The sequence below is a fragment of the Panthera uncia genome (genome assembly GCF_023721935.1).
Source record: "Panthera uncia isolate 11264 chromosome A1 unlocalized genomic scaffold, Puncia_PCG_1.0 HiC_scaffold_17, whole genome shotgun sequence".
NCBI lineage: Eukaryota > Metazoa > Chordata > Mammalia > Carnivora > Felidae > Panthera > Panthera uncia.
Window position 1 is genome coordinate 97,055,182 of NW_026057577.1, and position 23,209 is coordinate 97,078,390.

Below are 23,209 nucleotides of genomic sequence, written 5' to 3' on the forward strand. Positions count from 1 at the left end.
TATAACGTGTTAGAGAAAACAACTAATGATGAACTCTTTCAAAAGTGGGCTGCCTTTTAAGCAAGAGCTATTTGAAGCCATGGGTCAGGAAGAGGGATGCCCAGTGCTGATTGACTTTTTAGTCAATTTTTTTTTTGAGAGAGAGAGAGAAAGAGAGAGAAGGAGCACCAGCAGGAAAGGGGCAGAGGGAGAAGGAGAAAGAGAATCTCAAGCAGGCTCCATGCTCAGCACAGAGCCTGATATGGGGCTGGATCTCAGGACTGTGAGATCGGGACCTGAGACAAAATCAAGAGTCGGACGCTTAACCAAATGAGCTACTCAGATGCCCTGACTTTTTAGTAATATTTAACCGCAAGGTTTCTATGCCGAGTAAATATTCCTTGTTTCAAAATGGGCAGCTGTTCTCACCCTCAGAATCATTTGCACAGTTTTACGAAATTGAAAATCAACATGGAACATGTGGCATTTTATATCCCCTAGTCCCAGAATGCCATGGTCACTTTATTTGCAATATCCTCATTTTAAAACCTTTGATTATCTCTGTTCTGCACCTTCTCCATTTTTAATGTGTGCTCCTCTACAGGTAGCCATGCACATCACCAAAGCCCTTAAGTGGAATGCTAGAAATGACAAGACAGAAACAAAATGTCCTTTAAGATGTAGTTTGCAAACTCTTCCTTGTTTGCTGCCTACTGTCTGTTTTTAAATAATGCACAAATCAACTTCAGTACCATGGAAATAATCAACACAGGATCAAAACCTGGAGTTTCTAGTAGAGCACAAATCAAAAGCTGTAGGAATCCAACAGCTGGAGCCTGTCTCATTATTTCCCTGTTCTTTGATGTGATTTTCAGGAAAGTATCTTAGAGAATTACTTGCAGATATGTCTATCTACAAATTCTACATTGCTTACATATTATAGTTTCCAACAGAGATAAATACTGTAACTGAGTTCTCATTTTCAAAATAGAACCCCCCTCTTTTTTTATCTTCTATTATGCATACAATCTTGTAAATGGCAGTACTGAAAATCAGCTGCATCTAATAAGAGAATCAAGTTTGTTATTGACTCTGAGATGCTAGTTTCCATTAGATCATCCATCATAGCTTTATTATGTGATCAACTGCCTAATTAATTTTGTACTGGGGTATTTAGACAGAACACTGAATGTTTCACTGGGGTTTTGCTATAATCCTGCACCTGCGGCCTCAGAGATTTAGATATCCTCCTATCATAAGTTTATACTGTGCCTATAATCACTTCTGCTTCACTAGGATTCCAGCAATTCAGTCCAGTGAAATTCAGCAATATTAATTTCAGAAACACCAGAACATTTGCATTTGTGGTTATGTTTCTTTGGATTTTAATCAGATCAAAGTCACCGCAAGATATTAAGAGCGCTAGATACAATATTTTGTTCAGACAGTTTTAGTGGTTAAATCAGACACTGTTTTGATTTTCTGTGCTTATCTGTTAATATGAACAGATGCAATCATGCTATTGTATAATGACTCTTGATTGCCAGCAGTATTTGATTTTTCAACCATTCGGCAGTGATAATTAAAGATAACGGGATATCCTATACAGTAATAATTAAAGATAGCTTTGTGGGCTTTATCACATGAATAAATGCCATAGAGGAAGAATTGGTTTCTGACATTCATTATTTGGTGAATATTTTTGGAAGTCCAAGTTTGAAATGTCTCAAAAAGAGACATTTAGGTGCAATAGATTTGGTTACATTTTAGCTGATATGAAAATGTTCACTTGTCCTGGGTGCCATACATTGAGGGTTTGTTCTGTATTTGTTCAGGAAAACACCAGCAAGATAGAAACATAGAAGAGTCAAATAATATGGAATCTTTTATTTCCCATATAAATAGGGATTCATAAAGGTACTCATAAAGAACCTTTGAATATATATTCAATTTGAGAAGAGGAAATAAAAGCTCTTAAAGCCCTGCCTTTAGCTACTCTGTGAAAACGAGGCAAGAATTTAAGATGCTGACAACCCTTTTGATAGGATATTATGAGTCCTAAGTGGCTGAGGCTGAAGCAAAAATTTTACTATTTTTTTTTTCAATTAATTTAAAGAAATGACCATGGATTATCAAAAAAGGCAATCTTTAAAGCAAGGTTGTCTGAGGGCCTTGCTGAGAACACCTGCCTCTTGGAATATATTGCTTATAAGCATAGGGATGCCACATAAACTACAGGATCCCCAATTAAATTTGAATTTGAGATTTAAAAAGTGAATTATTTAGTATAAGAATGTCCTATGAAATATTTGGAATATACTTATAACCTAAAAGGTTGTGTATCTAAAATTCATATTTAACTCTATGTCCTATATTTTTATTTACAAAATCTGGTAACCATATATAAACATCTATATTTTCTGACAAACACTCTCAGAGCACCTGCTGTGTTCTTCCAAGTGATATTTGATGGGTGGAGAAAGAGTTAGAATAACAGCTGACATGAAGCCTTAAAAAGAGCAAAATAAGTCCTCATAGCTGGCAATTAGCAGTAGCCAGGTAACTTCCTGGGCAGAGAACCAACTTTTCCTCTGGCCAAATCTACAATTGCTTTCCTCCCTCCTGCCACCCCTCAGTGCTTAAGCAGGCAACACTTGAAGATAATACTGTTGCATGAAGGAGGGAAACGGGGGATACATTATTTTAAGGGGCTTTAATCAAGTGTCTATTGCATTTGCCAGAAGAGAGAGTTCATAGTTTTTATCAGCTTCTTAAAGGATGGGTAACAAGTAAAGATCCCTTATTTGACCACAACTTTACCAATCTGGAAGAGAATATATATTTTGCAATGCTCTTCCCACTCCACACCCATGCTAATTAGGTTCTTGACCCAAGGGACATCTTTTCCCTTGAATTAAAGGAACGGAAAAGATTAAGCATCTCTACATTCAGTCTCCTAAGTTCTCTGATAAGGCAAACTAAAACCACACCAAAGATGTAAGGGTAATACATTTGTTAATAGGCATAATGCTCTACTATAAAGAACTTATCAGTCAACAGAATGGAAATTTTATAGGCCCTTTCTCTCAAATCTCCATGCCAAGAACTTGAAAATTACCTCTGAGTGGTTCTAAAGAACCTGAATCAGAATACTAAAGTAATTAGCCTTGCACTTATCTGCTATATGAACTTCAAGAAATTGCTTACACACTCTACGCTATAGTCACCAGTTCTATAAAATGAGTATATTAGCAAACCAACAAAACAAACATGGGGGCTCTAAGTGAACAACATATGATATGAGGCAGTTAGAATTTGTAGCATTGTTCCTGGCCCATAGTATGTATTTAATTAAAATTAACTCTTTTCTTTATTCCTTGATGATTAAGAGATTCCAATTTGAAAAAAAAAATCTTTAGAAAGTAATTTTGTAAAGATTTGGCAAAGATTGTTATCCTTCAAATAGGAGAGATTGAAAGTGGATTTGAGAAAGCCAAAAGTGCAAAATACCCCAAATCTTTGCCTCGTAAAGATGTTCAGCATAAGGAAAATTGTGTTCAATACTGTATTTCTGAATATTCAAATTTTGTCATGACAGGTTTATGACATAATGGGCATATACTTTATAACTAAAATTTGCACAGATTCCAATTGAGTCAGCTGTGCTATAATGCTTGTGGGTTTTTTTAAATTTTTTTAAAATTTAATGTTTGTTTATTTTTGAGAGAGACAGAGAGAGAGAGAGAACACAAGAGGTGGAGGGGCAGAGAGAGAGGGAGACACAGAATCTGAAACAGGATTCAGGCTCCGAGCTGACAGCATAAAGCCTGACAAAGGGCTTGAACCCATGAACCATGAGATCATGACCTGAGCTGAAGTCAGACACTTAACTGACTGGGCCACTCAGGTGCCCCTATAACTCTTGTTTTAAATACATAAATTTGGCCCAATGCAATTGTTATACTAGGTAATAATGAGTGTAATGTGAATTGTGTTTACCTACATGCTATTTCATTTGGGTGACATGCTAGGTGAACACTGAAAAACTGCACCCAGATGACCCATGTTGCACTGGAATACAGAAGATACACACCCAAACATCTACCAGTTACCATAGCTCATTGCCTGTGTTGTGAGACGCACCCATCCCTATATAGCATTATAGCTTTCCTTGTGAGATAACCCTCCTTTCAAATAAACTGAAGTTTTCTGATAGCCACTTCTACAAGCAGGTTTTTTCAAGTATCACACTTCTTGTAGTCTTTATGTATTCCTTAACCATTTAATATATGTAAAACTGTGCTACCATTTTTATTTGGTTCCTATTTTTTAATGTTAATCACAATCATACTTATAAAATGATGTCAATAATAAAGTTATTGAGTGCTGTACCCTAACCACATTTACCCTATAAGTTCCCTATTTTACTGTGTGGTTTTGCACAGCAGAGTAATTTTTAGAAATGTATATGTTGCATTACAGCAGAACTGACTGTACAGTGAAAGCACACATTTCCCATTTTGAACTAACTTTATGCTTACAAAAAAAAGATAAATTCATTATTTTGTTTCTGATGTATAATTTGTAGCATAAGCATTTAATTTATTGTCAAGTATATAATTTATACATTGATTTAAGATTGGAGGATAAAAGGGTAGAGCAGAAGGTTAGTTTAAATTCCTTCCCTGTTACTGGTTTAACACCTCATTTTTATTAATTACCCAAATCTCGCCTAACATACACAGTAGGCTGCCGTCTAAATGTCTCTATGGATACTTGAGAAGTTGAACCAAATGTAGGTAAGTATTTATAATCAGTAAACTCATGGTTGACAATTTCACTTTCTTCTTTCAAACAGGAACAACAACTTAAACCATTTAATTTCAATAATACGATTTAACAATTTCTAAAGCGACTTCAGTTTTAACACTCATTTTCTTCATCATTTAATCACATATATACTTATTCTACTTTCAGACGAAAACAGTTCCTATCTTAGTGCTGTTATACATCAATGCTGATGGGCTCATGGTATTAAGCAGATGCTGCCATTTTCAATGTGGCATTCGAACGCTTGTCACTAAATCCCAGACTGCATGATTAATTTTGATCATGGTTCAGGATCCAGCTTAGCCAGCATCCCAGTTAGTCCACTGGTATTTCATCTGAGAAGTGATAACAAATAAAATAAAAAGCACTTGCATATAGGAGCTTTATTCTGTTTAAGAAGTGAAGTGTGTCATGTATCCAAAAAGGCCAGTTAAAGCATTTCTTTGGTTTCTTGAAGCTACTGACTGTATACTACAATGTGCCAGTTTTTAAAAATCATATATGTCCTCCTGTTATTCTTACCCATCAGGCCTGAGAAATGTCTGTGTATACTTTCCTATAAGAAAGTACATAGATAATGGTGGTTTAGGTGTCCTGTTCTTCGTTTTGGTCCTATGTCTTAGGAAGAGATCAGTTCCTTTAAGGAAAAGAACTCTAGAAGCATTTGTGCTGACATTGTGCTAATACCTTTTTATTCCAACTTACACATAACAGGGTGAAACAATTTTATGACTCCATGTGTGCCCTATTGGGGTGACAGTATAAGACTTGATTAGCTCATCAGAGATCAAACTCTTTAGCAAGTTACCGACAGATGCAGTTTTAAATCTAGGAAGTAGGTCAGGTTTATTACCTACATCAATCCTTTTATATAGTAGGACAGAGACATAAAGGGGAAGAAAGAGCATTTGTGTGCAAGAACAAGTTGACAGATACAATACAAAAATAAGTCTTATCCTTCAGAACATCACTCATTTCTTTAATTGAACACATCTCAAGTCAGGCACTGTGCACATGCCAGGCTGCCCAGTGTAAATGTGATTGTGCCGCTTCTCATGATTATAAAGACAATTTCGCAGGACATATGGTTGGAAACCTTAAACGTCATTCTTTTTATGCTAATATAGTCCTGATAACTAAGTAAATACCAGTGTGAAATGGATTTTTAATATGGCCTGTGATTTATAATACACATATATTTGCCAGCTGAAAGGTAGGAACATCACAGTAATATGTAAACCAAAATCATTCTTAGAAGTTCCCACAGGTTTTGATGCCTGTCTAAAATTCTCAAGTGAGTATTTCTGTTAGATCATCACTTCCAGATTCAATCTCCCTCTCTCAGACCCTTTTAGCACTTTGTTTTCCACTGCTGTTAGTGAAAACAAATTTAGTCCCCAAATAAAACTTAGCAAAATTAACAACAACAACAACAACAACAACAACAAAATCCTCTAACTTTCATTTTTAAAGTATATTTGCTTGGATTTTGGAAGAAGACAATTACAACTCAGTCTCTGTCCCTTACTGGTTAAATAATTGGTGGTAGAAATAAAATATATAGTGATTATTTCCATCAAAAATCAGGAGTTTGCTATTTATTTTGATAAATTGTGTGACACAACCACAAAACCTTTTTTTTCTCAATCCCCTTTTGCATTTAATTTATGATAAACCCCTAAAAATATTTAAAAAAATAATAAAATAAATTGCTCCAGATTAAAACACCTGATATCTAAATGTGCTAATCATTAGAGTTTTAAAGAACTAAAATAATAAGCAGAGCTAAAACTGAGATCCATGGAGAATCACATTTCATAACTAAAACATATGCTAATATGCTTTCTTGGCCAATCATGTCATTTCTATGGATATATCATAAGGGGCACCTGAGTGGCTCAGTTGGTTAAGCATCTGATTTTGGCTCAGGTCATGGCTTCACAGTTCATGAGTTTGAGCACCATTTCAGGCTCCATGCTGACAGCACAGAGCCTGCTTGAGATTCTCTTTCTCTCCCTCTCTCTCTACCCCTCCCCCACGTGCACTCTCTCTCTCTCTCTTTCTCTCTCTCTGTCTCTCAAAATAAATAAAAACAAATCAGAGCACACCCACATACTCCAATTAATGTTTCCATAATAGCCAACTTGGTGGATCCAGAAAGCCAGAATATGCTAACAACTTCACATATATAGCATATGAGTTGGGCCCATATTTTAACATGTTACTCTTTCCAAATACTGACACATGTTTCTAATTCAAAATGACAGGTATAGTTTGAATGTGATGCTATAAAAATCTGGGGGAAAAAGATAGCAAAAATGGCATTGCATATTCATACTTGTAATTGTAAATACTTTTTCTTTTTAGGTGTATGGGTTGTATTATGTTAGCCCATACTTACAAAAGCTTGTGTATTTTTTGTTCTGACCAAATGAGTCCCATCAAGGTCATGAACTTGAGAAGACATCTGTTAAAAAGTACTGACATGCCCCATTACAAACAAATCAAAAGACATTTTCAAAGCACTAAATAAAGCTATTTATTTGGTTAGACAATATTTCTGAAATAAATTAATAAATTCCTTTGAGTCGATCAAAATCTCAATATTTCATCCATCTAGTGCACAAACAATTTCATGGTCTGTCAAATCCCAGTTGCCAGGTTATAATCTTTGTTAGGTATCATCATTTAGAAGAATGGCAGGCAGACAATAGGGAGAAAGGAATTATTAGAAGAAAAACATTTGTAGGGATTGGGGTAGATTTTAGCCCAGAGAAATACCTTTCAGGATAACATATGTTCTTAATTTAAGTTTGTGTCTCCTTCTGACTTGTTGTTTTTCTTAAGTAATATTTAATTGGTTTCTAAGGCAATTGATAAATTCTCTTCCACCACTACTATTGCCTGGTATTTATGCCCCTTTGGTTTCTGGTAGATATGGAAAGATGAAGTTTCATTTTACTCACTATGTCAAATGTATAGAGTTGAGATAGCTCTATTCAGCTTTCTAGAGCTTAGCATCTTGTTACTTAGGCTTTACCTTTGTGCCCAATAGTTTGCATATTTTTAGGCCAATGGCTGATGGAAACTGGAGCCTACTAATACAATCTCTTAAAAATTTTTTTCTTGAAACAAAATTACATAAGGCACTTAATAAAATGCTTATTCCTGGGCTCCGACACTGCCCTACTGAACCAGATACTTAGGGTCAGAAATCTGCAATGTTAACAATTTTTTGAGTTGATTCTTATGTCTACTGCTGTTTGGAGATGATCACTTTCAACATTTTCACAGCTCAATAACATCTCCACTACAGTCTAACAAGCAAAACCCAAATGGAGAGAATAAAGCATCATTCTATTTGTTAGTCACACTTTAGTGGAAGCAAGATAAAATACCAACTAAATGAGGTTTTGGAATTGTGCCTGGCTTTTATTAATTCCTGCCATTTTCCCCTACTATCATGAAAAATGAAAATGTGATGACCTGAACTTTGGGTCCATTATATAAACTGAATTTCTGAAGCCATTTGTGGAAAACTATTTCATAACTAGTGAAATAGAGACACATTATATGTATTCATGCATTCATTTATGCATTTACTCTTGTATCAATCACATATTAATTGTACACGGATGACATATTATGAATACATCAATTATTATTTTAAATTCTGGGCAAAAAAAGATAAACTAAACATGATCTCTTCCTCCAGGAAGAAAAACATGTGACCAGTAATTTAGAAAACAAATGACTATAATTGATGTATGGACAAAGTGAGGTATAGACAGAATAAGCAGGAATGATGTATTAAGTCAGTTTTTGTGGGCCATAAACAATCAATGGAATATCTTTGAGGCATGAGATTTAGGCAAAGAGATTATTATGAGCAAAAGCATGAAGGTAGGAGGTATGGAAGTAGGGTAGTTTCAGGAAACAGGTTAGTGTGGTTTACTGAGAAACTACATGAGAAATCATGTTAGAAAGTGAGGAGGGAATGATCAGTTCTGCAGTGTTTTTGTGTCCATGTTTGAGATGGGTTTAGCACCTTCATTCACATAAGAGCTGACATTAAAGCTGTCTAGAAAGATGAATAGGATTTTACCACCAAACATTGAAAGCATACTCTGACAGTAGAAACAGCTTAAGAAAAGGCATAAGAACATTAGATTGTCCCCTGTAACTGGGGAACAATGTAGTTTCATAGCCTTAGAATAATAATGCATGTGGTAGGGATGACATTATATAAAGTTGGAAGATAAGATTAAAGTTACATTACAGAAAGCTACAAATTATGAGCTAAGGTGTTTAAACGTTATCCTCAATGGAATGGAATGGAATAGAATGGAATGGATGAAATGAAAGGTCTGTTCTAAAATTATAGTAGCAGTATAAAAAATGAATTGAACCAAATAAGGAATTTACACTTTCAGAAATGACATATTACTTTGGAGAAGTCCTCCACTGAAGTAAAAAAACTACACATATATTTATAATATTTAACATCTGTGTGTATATTTAAAAACTGCTCAAGCAAATGAAAAGCCTAATAAAATAATAAAGAATTACTGGGCCAGGAAGATAAAGGTTCAGGGAGGTTAGGTTGGAATTTGAGGCCACCTTTTTTTTTTTCTAACTTGTTTGCTGATCATTGTTTTTGCAGCCTTGTTGGGTTAAGTGGATGGATGGATATTAATATCTAAGCTGCCAGGTAAAGGAAACCTAAGGAATCTCCCTTGTTTTGAGGAGGATACTGAAATACTACATCTTGGGAATAGGTTTAAAGGAGAAATAGGCAGGGATACCTGGGTAGTTCAGTTGGTTGAGCGTCCGACTCTTGGTTTCGGCTCAGGTCATGATCTCACAGTTTTGTGGGTTCGAGCCCCACATCTGGCTCTGTGTTGGCAGTGTGGAGTCTGCTTGGGATTCTCTCTTTCTCTCTCTCTCTCTCCCCCCCCCCCACCTTTCTGCACCTCCCTCTGCTTGTGCCATCTTAGTCTGTCTCAAAATAAATTAATAAACTTAATAAAAAATTGACCGCTTCAGGGACTTGTAACTCATCTCCAAATAAGCTAAAGCCAACATTTCCCAGGTTAGGAAGAAAATCTATATCCTATCTGAAAGAAGATAATATCAGAGACCTCGAATTATTTCTACAAATAATTTTATAAAAACAATGCCCAATAAAATAAAAAAAAATAACCAGGTACATGATCCAAAATTACATGATCCAAATCAGCAGAAATATTAAAAAATAAAAGCAGATCTACTTATGGTCCAGATACTAGAGTAGCCACTCAGAATTTAAAAGTAACCACTCTATATGTTCAAACAGAATAAAAGACTATTAGCAGAATATTGACATAGATAGAAATTTAAAAAAATAGTGGAAATTTTAGAACATAAAAATAAAATAATTGAAATTAAGAACTCAGCAGATGGGATTAGCACAGGCTAAACATAAGTGACAAAAGAATTAGTGAAATGAATGATAACTCAGAATAATGAATGAAGCAGAGAGACAAAGAAGGAAAGTACAAAGAGGAGAACAACAACCATGAAATTTACAGTAAGAACATCTAGAAAAATAAGAACGAGAAAAAGACAGCCATCATATTTGAGCAGATAATAGCTTTGAACCTTCCAAAAATAATGAAAATTATCAACCAAAGACATAGGAAATTAGACTTGAACTGGCATTTCACAAAAGAGGATATAAAAGTGGGAATAAACTTAAAAAAAAAAGGTACTCAACCTCTTATTAATTAGGGAGGTGCAAATTAAAATCGCAATGAAAAAACACTTCACAAGCATAAAAATAGCTAAAATTAAAAATACTATATGCAAGTGTCAAATAAGCATACCAATGAAAACTCTCATTCAGTGATGGTTGGAGTATAACTTGCTAAAATATCTTTAGAAAATATGTTATCTCCTAAAGGTGAACATACATGCAACATACATATAACCCATAGTTATATAGTTTTAACCCATAGTCATATGTTATATGGAAATCCACCCTTTAAAAATTTCCCAGTAGAAATGCAAGTACATGAGCTTAAAAGAAACATGTATGTGGATGTTGATAGTACTATGATTTAGAGTCAATAGGGTAAACAGCTCCAACACCCATTAATATAATAATAGATAAATTTCAGCATATCCATGATGTAATACTATACTGCACCTGAATTGATTGAGATACAGCTTCCCACAACAACACAGATGTATCTCACAATGATAACCTTAAGTGAAAGAAGTCAAGCACAGTAAAAGACTTTCCATATATTTCTGTTAGTACAAAACCCCCCCAAAAATAGGCAAAAATAAGTTATGATTACATGAAAAAACATGGTACAACCAAAGGAGTGATTACAATAAATGTCAGGATGATGTCTCCCTTGGAGATGAGGAAGAAGAAGGTAGAAAGAGCTTCCAGGGTACAGCTCATGACCTGTTTGTTGATCTGAGTGATAGTCACATGGATGTTGGTTTTATAATAATTCATTGTTTTGTTTTTTCTGTGGGTTTTTTCTGCATATTTCATACACATGCATTTTTTTAAACGTATTGGTGAGAGGCTTCGAGATCAGATGTATGCTTTAATTTTAAAAACTTTCCTTTCAGATGCCTGGGTGGCTCAGTTGGTTAAGTGTCTGACTCCATTTCAGCTCGGGTCATGATCTAATGATTCGTAAGTTTGAGCCCCACATTGGACTCTGTGCTGACAGTGAAGAACCTGTTTGGGAATCTCTCTCTCTCTCTCTCTCTCTCTCTCTCTCTCTGCTCCTCTCCCACTCAGGCTGCCTCTGTCTCTCTCAAAATAAATAATCTTAAAATAAATAAATAAATGAATAAATATCTTTTCAACATTCCAACACAGTCAGTTATAAGCTCAATTTAAAATTGTTTCAAATAATCAAAATAAATTTACTTTTGCTTATTAGCAGTTGTTAATTTAAGTGATAAATATCCTCTTAGAGAATTTGTTAAAGTTTCTTGCTGTTTTTTTTCATTTTCACTAGCATTGCTTTTCCTAAATGAATTTTCCTTACCCCAGATAAAACTTGTACCTAATATGTTAGATCTGGATTTCCCTTCATTGACTGGCCTTGGACTTTAACTAGTAATCCCAAGTAGTTTTCTTGCTGTAAAGGTCAGCATTTCACAAACCTGTCTTAAAACGTATAAGTAAAGAATAATTTAGATATTCTATTTCATTTTTGACTACACAAATGTCATTTTTTTAATTGATCCTAAAATGTTTTTTATTATGTCTTCCTTCTGCTCAGAAACTTCCAACATTTCACCATGGCTTAAAGAATAAAAATACATAGTTACAGGGGTGCCTGGGTGGCTCAGTAGGTTGAGCGTCTGACTTCAGCCCAGGTCATGATCTCCTGGTTGGTGAGTTCAAGCCCCGCGTCGGGCTCTGTGCTGACAGCTCAGAGCCTGGAGCCTGTTTCAGATTCTGTGTCTCCCTCTGTCTCTGACCCTCCCCTATTCATGCTCTCTCTCTGTCTCAAAAATAAATAAACACTAAAAAAAAATAAAAAAGTACATAGTTACTCAATTATAGAGCTAAACAGAATCTTCAGATAACCCAGCCCATTTCCATGACCTCAGAGATAAGTGAAACTCACCGATATCATGGTATAACGCCATAGATGTCATGGACACAGTCTAGAAATTGGGTTTTCCCTTTTCTCTGTTCTTTTGTACTATATCACAGCAAATTACAGAGTCTAGAATTTAAGGTCTCCCAAATTCAAGGTCCACACTAATTGTTTTCAATGCCCCAAGCCCCCCAATACATGCTATTCCCTTATAACATAATCAGATATATTTGCTATATTCTTAATGTCTTTGGCCAAGTAATTATTTCTTTAGCTTATCTGGTTGAATGAAGGTTTTGATATCATAGTATCAGTTCATGTTCTTAGACTACAACCCAAAGAATTACTTTTGCTTAAACATGAATGTATTATAAAGAAATAGAATAGCTTCCAAAATGAAGGAATCCATTACAACCAGATCTTAGTAAGTACAGGTTACATACAGGGCAGCTTCAGTAATGTGAGGAAGAAGAAACTAATAGGAATTATTTAATTTTCTATATAGGGATGAATCAGAGACAACCATTTTCCCTCTCTTATACATCCCTTCTAAATATAGATGTAAGAGAATAATTTCTTGGTGTAATTTGGGTCACATGTTTATCCACCCTTTGCTCTGGAAGGTGAGTTATCTCCACTGACAATTCTACAAAACTGCACACAAGTGGGAATGAGGAAAGGATGTAATTGCCTAAAGGAAAATCAAATTGAAGAACTCCTACAAGAAGGAAGCAATGCTTGGGACCTCTGGGTGGCTCAGTCAGTTAAGAGTCTAACTTTATCTCAGGTCATCATCTCATGGTTCATGGGTTGAGCCCCATGTTGGACTCTGTGCTGACAGCTCGGAGCCAGGGTCCTGCTTTGGATTCATTCTCTCTCTCTCTCTCTCTCTCTCTCTCTCTCCCCCACTCCCTTGCTTGCTTTGTCTCTCTTTCTTTCAAAAATAAATAAACATTAAAAAAATTAAAAAGAAGGAAGCAATGCTGGGAGTCAAAGACATTAGAAGTGTACAAAGTAATCTAATCCAAACTAATTAATGAGTCCTTTTCACCATATCTTTCTTTCTTAAAAATTCCAAGTTTTGAAATTATAATTTGTCAAGCCCTCTAATTTATACCTTTAGGAGTCTTATTATGAGTAAAGTGCACAAAGTCTGTATATGTAATGGAGTTACAGAAACGAGGTAAAGAAAGGGAAAAGTTAATTAAAAAATAAGTTCCTAAGTGATAATATATGTTCTCATAGTCTAATAAAGATGTAAGCTTTAAAAAAAATTGTAAAAGAGAAAGAAAAGAAACCCTTAACTTTTCAGGGTAACAGAACAAGGGAGATTCTTCTCAGGTTATTCGTTCCCAACGTTTCTCTTTAAATTTTCACTGCAAGTACTTGATTAATTCCTTCAAGTCTTGTTTGGTGGATGAGAATCCCACATAAATCAAAACTGTCTTGTCCAGCCCCTTCTGCTTTCGACACTGGGCTTTGAACACTATGCTGTGCAGTCCACAACTCTCTGGATAGGTCTGGGAACTCTGCCATGAGCCTCACTCACTAACCCAATCTTATTTTATGGCTTTAGGTTGGAGAATTATACAGCACTATAGAGCCTAGATGACATTTTTCAGTCACAATACTACTGACATATGGCATTGTCTTCATAACCCTTCCATTTGTGACAAAATAATTTTCTACTTATTTTCTTAAAACATGGGGGTTGAGTGGCTGTTGCAGCTTCTGAAATGGACACTCAACACTAATGAGCACTAGCCTATGGTGACCTATTCAGAATGGAAGACTCACAGTGTGACATTCTATTTAAGTGGGCTAAATGATTGGACATCAGTCACAGGAGTTTAAAGGTCTGGAGAGATGGCAAAATATTATTAATTCAATATCTCTTTAATGCTAAAAAAAACTATGGCCAGAGGGACCTTTGGACAATTTCTTGGGCTATCAGAATACCTAATTGAAGATTAATCTCTAATAACCTCTCAATGCCATTCAGAAGTTTAAATAAAGCCCAAACAAGGAAGAAATTGTCAGTTCAGTAGTGTCGTTTACAGCTAATGCTATGGAAAACTATTTAATTCATTACAGAGGCAGAGAGGCCCATTTCAATTTTTGCCCTATTTCTATCTGGCCAATTAAATATAATGCTGGATAACCACTAAAATTAGAAAATGGAAACATCTGCACCCAGCATTAACTTCTTCAAAGACTTTCTGAGCTGGTACTTTGGGTTTCAGGCTAACCATCAATCCCAAGGGCGGCCTTCCTTTGCACTCAGGCTAGGTTAGGCACTCAATATCCTTCACAGAACTTAATAGGTCTGAAGTTGTAGGTTTTGTTTTGTTGTTGTTTTTTGTTTGTTTTGTTTTGTTTTTCTTTTTTAAAAAGAAATTGTGTCACCACCCATAAAAAACAAACTCTATAAGGACAGTTGATTTCTCTGGCTTACTAACAGACCCCAGCACCTGAAAAAGGACTTGGTTTGATACATAGATAGGAACTTACTCATTGAAAAAAAGAAGGAAGGAAAAGAAAAAAGAAAAACATACTTGGAGGCCTGAATTTGAAATCTATTGTAATGTTTATATTTGTTTCTGTCCTACAAATATTATCACTCTATTAGCAAAATCTTAGAAGAATAATCTTAGAATAAAAGAAATTTTTATACTCTACAATTTCTAGCCCTTTAGAAAATATATATCGGAGGGTCACAAGGTTCTAGCATGCCACTGCTCTTATACGATCCCACGTTTGCCTCAGGAAATAGGTACAAAAGGAAAGAAGGAACCAGACCTTGGCATTCTTAATTTTTGTTTCCCTATTTGGTTTAGTCAGCCTGCTCTCTTAGCAATTTTTGCTTTATCTTCATTTGTTCTGGGAGGAAGCTGCCTTTGGTTGCTAGAGTTAGGGGAACCAGGGCATTCTCATACAGCAGGGAAAGACCAGTGCAGTAGAGTTTGAACCCATTTTTTGATGTTGAATCACTAACATCTTATAAGCCTTAGTTTCTCCTTCCCTCCTAGCCTCAGATCTAACGTTTATTTATTTTTGAGACAGAGAGAGACAGAGCATGAACGGGGGAGGGGTAGAGAGAGAGGGAGACACAGAATCGGAAGCAGGCTCCAGGCTGTGAGCCATCAGCCCAGAGCCCTACGCGGGGCTCAAACCCACGGACCACCAGATCGTGACCTGAGCTGAAGTCGGAGGCTTAACCGACTGAGCCACCCAGGCGCCCCAAGCCTCGGATCTAAACAAGCTGATAGGAAAGCTGGTGCATGCCCCTTCCTTTGGCCCCTGTGGAACATTAAAAGAGACCTTGAAAATTGCCAACCTAAGTCTAGCAAATTCCCTAGTCTTACAACAAAGGCACAACCCACTCCTTCTACCATAGTCACCACATCCCAGGTCTATTTGTGCCAATTCTATTCTTCACAGGAATCCCTTGTCTGAGTAATGAACTTTCTTTCAAATTCTCCCAAATTCTCTTCATCTTACCTGTTAATTGTGACATGGCCCAACCCACATCCATGGGAGTGATCACACAGTAGCCAGCCTGACACAAATAGTTTTCACCACTGACTTGCTTTGTACCTCAAAATAACTTGGGTACATTTGGGATAAGAGTTTATTTTTAGAGGACCTTGCTGAAATGTACATTTGACTCATGGCTATAAATTGTTTGGCTCTATAGAGAATGATTCTAAAGAACAAGGTTTTTAACAGTAAGATGTTAAAACAACACAAGGGTTAAAATCATCTGAAGCTGGAACTAAACACATGGGACACTGTGCAAAAAAGGAAGTGTGTTTTTAAGAAAGAAGTAGAGATAGGAGACATCTTCCTCTATTTTTTTTACCCTGGTTATCCCCAAATTTAATGATGTTTTGGGGGGATGGGGTTTATGTTAAAGTCTTTGTAAAAAGGTCTATTTTTTATCACAAGTGAATGTTATTCCCTCCTTCCTTCCTCCCTTTTCATAAGCTTTCATCAATAAATTCCTAATTTCTAAGTTACATTTAGTCTCAAGTTTTACAATGACAAAGAAAGTATATAATAACAACACAATGTGAAGTGGTGGCCAAGTTGCTATTTGGCTTTTGGCATCAGCAAAAGGCCTAAACCTTCAGAAGGCTATATCAATCCCCCAAAAGAAGTTTCTGTGGTGGGGCCAGAAAAAAATAGTGTCAGTTTGTGATTTATTAGTGTACAAAGGCTGAAATCCAGGCATCACAAAGAAAAAGAAAAAAAAAAAACTTGTGAAAATATTTGCCAAGATGGTTACCTCAGCTATGACTCCTCTAAGACAGTAGGATCACTGACACTAGGCAGGATCTGGGCCTATATGCCCTAGCAGGCACCCAACCCTGCTGTGAGTTTTTAGAACCAAGATAGTTTGGGAGGATAGACCATGCCTAAACAAATTAGCCCCAGCCCATGTAACATGGCAGGGGGGGCTGCTATTTGTTTTCCTCTGGAACCAAACATGGTGACACTGTGACACTAAGAGCTGGAAGATAGGGAGCAATTTCAGATGTGATGCTAAGATGCCAAAAAAGACAACAATATGTCACTGTGAATAGAACATAGGTTGAAACAAGGAGGCTGAGCAAATACTGATATGATTCCAGAAAATCAGGTGCATCTAGAGGCAGTGCTGGTAAGAGTAGAGCACAGTAAATACAGTATTTATTAGTTTAATTCTAAAATAGCTTGAGGCGACATGGAGCACACTAATACTATATATGTTTGACCATCAAGAAGAATGGAAGCTCAAGATAGAAAGTCATAGAAAACAAGAATTACATTATTTTCCTGCATATCTAAGTTAGTGGCTGAGAAATATCACCTCCAATATTTTCAATTAACATATTATGTTAAAAGCTAGCTTGTTAACTTTGTCTTAGAGAACTCTTTCAACTAAGAATTTGCTGAAATATCACTGACTATTTTACTAACTAATAATCTGAAAGCAAAATGAGCAAGTCACCAAGGACAAATCTTGTCCTCTGGTAGATTCTGCATAAATGATTTTTGTTAGCTTTCTTTCATCAAGATTTTTGCCAATTAATTCATAAATATTAGCATTTCATTAATTGCACCAATATTAACATTTCATGTCAGTGGGGATTTTTAAGCAAATTTCTAATTACTTTAAAAAGTAAAACAAGGGAAAGGTTTTCTAATAATGCTGGTATTAGCAAGCACTAGAATTAGTTTTGTCTTGAGTACACATACATTCTAGTATGAAATTCTATTGCTCTGAGTTTTAATGATCAATTTTATGGGTATATTATGTATAACACATACTGAATGTCATTAATGGGCTAATGAATTTCAATGCTTACGATGAATTTAAGAACCAGTCCATGAATCTTAAGAATCTCTCTCTCTCCTTTCTTTTCTTTCTTTCTTTCTTTTTTTTTTTAGATCAACAGAAAATCAATTCCCAGGAAGCAAAATATTTTCTACATGCTTATTTAAGTATTGGTATTTCAAATGAATGATAAACATAATATATTTTTGTTTTAATCATTTTTTTTTCAAGAAGAAAATTGTTTCTATGGTATGGTATAATAAAATGAAGCATGGAAGTTCTTTGAGGAAGTCATCTTATTCATCTTATTCTTGATTTTAATAATAATCCAGAGACACTTCCATTATTCTGAGATTTGCTGGCTATTAAAATACTAAACCTTATGCTAATTTACCATAACTTATTTTGCTTTACATATAAGCTGTTTTCACATCAGCAATGTGCTACAGGAACTAAAATAACAATTCGTTTAATAATCCCTTTATAGAAATTCCTGAGGTCTAATGAGGTGGGAATCTGAGAAACAATGACTTGGGGGCTTAAACTGGCATAAATCATTTTGTTTGTTTTATCCCTTGTCAGACTCATTTTAATTTCTATAGGGAATCCTCAATTAACTTAAGGGAAAATTTGATGATGAATAACAAACATAAAGGTAACCTGTGGATTATATCTGCATTTGACCTAAATCCTCATTAATGCTTAAGAATACTTAGTTCTTTTTGTATCAAATTGTCCTGAACTCTGTAGCTTTTCCCCCTAAATTTTAAAATAATTTATTGGGAAGTAATTAGAAGCTCTTTCTCTTAAAACATTTAGAGAGCGTGATATCCTTCTGAAACCCCACTCCCATAATATGCTATAGCAATTTGAACCTTCCATCCAGGCTTTGGGTTTTCTGAGGTCTTTCCCACCTTAAGCCCTTTGTACAAGCTATTCCTTTTCTCCAGCTAATTCCTAATTTTAAAAATATCATTGGAAAAACTTTACTTCCTCAGAACCTTTCCCTAACTCTTTAACCTAATTAGATAACTCTGCTCCTCTCTATAATGACATCCTGTTCTTTATCTTCTTGGCATTTATTATATTTGAATTACATATTTTTTGCATGTATTTATTCTATCTATACCCACTTCAGTCTAGACTAAATTCAAGAAGACAAAGATAGTGTCTATTTTGGTTTATTGATGTTTATTGAACATAGCATTTGACAAATAATTGGAACTTGATAACCATATGTAGAGATTTAATTAATTAAAGATAGAAAGAAATTTGTCTATAGGAAGACCTGACTTACTACATTATATAGAATCCAACACAGCATCACTATCCCATAACACAATAATGTATATTTATAATGATGTTCTGAGCTCTCTAGAATAAGGTTAAATTATGTTCAATGTATTATGTTTAAAAAGGCAGGAAATATATAATATATCTGGAATAATTCCCACAAAAAATTTTAAAAGAGCAATGAAAGGGAAGATCCCAGTTATGCGGAAATGTACATATTATAATATAAAATACTTATTTTTAAATAGTCCCATATGCATTTAACATTATTAGAGTCATTTTCCCTCTCAAAATCTAAATACTACCTCCTTAAGAAGATGCAGTTAACAGTGTACAGTTTGAAAATCTCTTCCAGAACTTTAAATTTTAGCAGCAGTTTTATTTTAATATATATATAACAGCTAGAGAGAAGGCTAGAAATTTACAAATGTTAATTGAAACTCATAGCCCGGCCAAATACTTCAAACTTAATGCTTTTCAGTAGTTTCCAATTAATTATTCCAGCTTTCTTATGTAGGAAGAAGAAAAGATGCCAAATGTGGAAATTCCGTGCAGTGACTGTCTCCTTTGGATCAGTGTGTTGGTAACTGCCATACTGATTGACTGAGAGCAACAGAAAACCCCTGAGGCCTTCTGGTTCAGTTGGGATTGTAATGATAGACTAGCAAGATAAAAGTCTGACAGAACATTAGCTTCAACTGTATGACAATGCCCTCCCCAAGAAGATATGATGCTGTGTGGATGAATATAGATTGAAAATGTGGATCCTGTCAGCAGCACTGATTTCACTCAGAAAACCTATATGCTGGGAGAATGCTGTGTCTGCTCAGGGTTAGGATTCCAGCAATGTGTGAAAAATTCGTTTTCTCAGCTGGAAACACTCATGTGTCTAGTCGTACAAGTACTAAGTTTGGGGTCCATATTGACATTGAAGCCGAGAGAAAGGAGAGAGAGAGAAAGGAGAGAGAGAGAGAGAGAGAGAGAGAGAGAGAGGTGTGCGGATGTTTGCCCCTATTAGGAATGAGTGGGTACTTTTTGGCCTCATGTTGGGCCATGAGAGAGGATCCCACATTGCTCAGAAATAAAGCTTCTTCCTAGGATTACTCAAAGTCCTACTTTCCAAATGCACCCTGATGCCATGAAGTGATTCATTTTCCTCTCCTCCATAGAACTGGCACAGTTGTCATCATTTTTATTATTTCTCCGACTGATTCTCTCCTTCTGACTCCACAGAGCAGAAAATTTACCCTCCAGAGGTGCAGAGGAGATAGATTTTCCTCTTTTTTATTATTTCTCCAAATAGGAGAAGTGAAAGAAAAAGATGAAGATAAATTTCTATCCCTTTAAGTTGGAGTGGTTAATAACATTGACTTTGGAATTAGCCAGCAATCCTGAGTAGGATTTCTCTAACTATGAGAACTTAAGAAAGTCACTATAACTTTCAAAGTGCCATAGGACTGTTGTATGAATTTGATGAAATAATGATCATGATGTGAGGTACAGAGAAGTTCTCTATAATTGTTATCTGATGGCATTATTATAACCTAAACACAATGGAGAAACCACCATCTTTCCGTCATGCTTATGGATATTTTATGCTGTGAATTTAGCTGAGAATCAGGCTAAAGTATGGTGTTAATTATCTCCCCCCTCCACACTTTTGACAGAGCTATCAGTGGTATAAAATGTCACTTGAAAATTCTTTCTTGGTCAAAGTAGAATGCATGAATTTGGATCTTCACCGAAGAGAAATGGTGAGGAAAATTACTTTGTGTGACATGATTATCAAGATGTTCTGACATTTGAGATAAAATGAAGTATTTTTACTAAAAATTTAACTGTCATCAGACTCAGTACCTATGGGATATGTGCAATTCAATACTAGCAATTCAATACTAATTTATAGTCTTTACATAATATAAATCAAACCCTTTGCATTTACTCCTCTCATCTAACAGCTGGTTTTCTGGGTGCCTGGGAGTAACTGAATAAAAACATAACTTTTATTTTTAGTTTTTGTTGATGGATATGTTTTGATAGGGTAAAAATACTGTTGATATTCTGAAATCATACAACAGGCATTTGCAAAATCCATTGCATTTTATATTCCTCCCTGTAAATGAATTGATGTATTAGCTGCATAAAGGAAAAGGTGTTTAAGTGTTGACGTCAAAAATTATTTAAGATGAAAGATCATAAATAATCATCTTTCTTCTAAGAAATTAATATATGTTATCCCCATTTATTTTTATTATTTTTATTATAATTATTAATTTTTCTGCCATTTATTCTTTTCTTTCCATAATAACTCAGTCTGTACCTTCCAAGCCACATGGAATTAAGAACTGAGTAGTGCAACACCATTTTAGTTTTATGTAAGATGTCTTTATTTAAAAAAATATTATAGTAATTAGTATTATAAGATAAAAATTATTTGATCACCTCTCCATTAACTGAAATATAGAAATAAAAGAAGGGAAAGATAATGAGTTTATTTTTGAACATATTGTGTTTTACATACCTACTTAAATATCAGCCATCTGGGGATATTCAACACGCTGAGATATAAATCTGGACCACATTATAATGGCATGTACTAAATATGTAAGAACTATCAGCAGAGGAGACAGTTGAAACCATAGATATAAGTTACAATACTACTTCTCAAGCTTTAATATGTGTATATAGGAATCACCTGGGGATCTTGTTAAAATGCAGATTTGATGTAGTGGGTCAGGTGTAGAGGTTCTGCAAGTCTAAAGAGCTCACAGATGCTGGTGCAGCAGGTTGACAGATCACACTGTGAGTAGCAAGAATTTGGACCACTGAGGGAAAAAAAAATTAGACTGGCTTCTTTTTCCCAAAAAGTAAAATTATAATAATAAAAAAGATCTTGGATAACACATCAGAAGAAAATTCCAAAGGAAGCAGTTAAAATGACCAAAATAGATGAAGTAGTGAGAACAAAATGAACAAATAAGGAAAACAACAACCAAGATGAATAAATTTTCAAGAAGTGGGTGGTCAAACCAGACCAAATGATGTGAAAAAATAAGCCATAAAAGAAATGAAAAACCCATATATTTAATAATTAAAAGATCATTAGTTATTTATATATTCTTCCTACAAGAACTTGTCAGATATATGCATTGTGAATATTTTCTCTCAGTCTGTGGTTTGCCTATTCATTTTCTTAATGGTGACTATTGATGAGCATAAGGTTTTAATTTTTATGAAATCTAATATAGCAATATTTTATTATATGGATAGTTCTTTCTCTGTCCCTTCTAAGAAATCTCTGCCTATGTTGTGAAGCTCCTTTCCTAAGCTTTCTTCCAAAAGTTTGCAGTTTGGGGAACTTGGATGTTTCACTTTACACTCCATTGTGGTTTAATTTATGTATGTGGTATGAGGTAGGGGTTTCCTACAAGCAAATAATAATAATAATAATAATAATAAGTCAACTCAATAAAAATGGGAAAATACTTGAATAAACACTTCACAATTGAACAATAAAATAAATTTGAACAATTTATTGAACAATAAATTGAAACATAAATTGAAACAATAAATTGAAACATGAAAAATTGAACAATAAAATCAAGAAAAAAGGGCTCAACATCCTTAGTCATTAGGAAAATGCCAATTAAAATCACATGGAGATATTATACCTACATGCTAGAAGAGTCAAAATTACAAAGACTGAAAATGCCTAATGTTGGTAAGTATATGGAGTAAGTAGGCTTTTATTCATTGTTGGTAGGAATGTAAAATGTACATGTACTTGGAAAATTGGAGGTTTCTCATAAAATTAAACATAGATTTACCCTATGAATTAGCAATCCTGCTTCTAGGCATTTCACCAAGAGAAATGAAAACATGTTCACAAATAAATGTGCAAGAATGCTCAAAACAACTTTACTCATAATGGACCCAAACTGGAAAAAATCCAAATATACAAAAACAAGGGAATGGATTTTGAGGTATGCTCATTTGATAAAAAGAACCTAATAGTAAAACAGAATGAACTTCTGCTGCCACTTTAATTCCAAAATATTTTTAAATGAAAGAAACCAGATACAAAAGAGTACACACTGTATGATCCCATTTATTTTAAGTTCTATAACAGGAAAAAGTAATCTATAGTGAAAGAAATTAAAATTCATTGTTT

At 34.8% G+C, this 23,209-nt stretch overlaps 1 long non-coding RNA gene across 1 annotated transcript in view; it reads right to left on the reverse strand.

The window, feature by feature from the left end:
* The window catches only part of LOC125934448 (uncharacterized), a 391,501-nt gene extending 375,499 nt beyond the window's left edge, over nucleotides 1–16,002 (reverse strand). Inside the window, exon 1 of the long non-coding RNA XR_007461403.1 lies at nucleotides 15,927–16,002. This is a non-coding gene — a long non-coding RNA (uncharacterized LOC125934448). The remainder of the gene's footprint in view (nucleotides 1–15,926) is intronic.
* Between the last annotated feature and the right edge of the window lie 7,207 nt (nucleotides 16,003–23,209).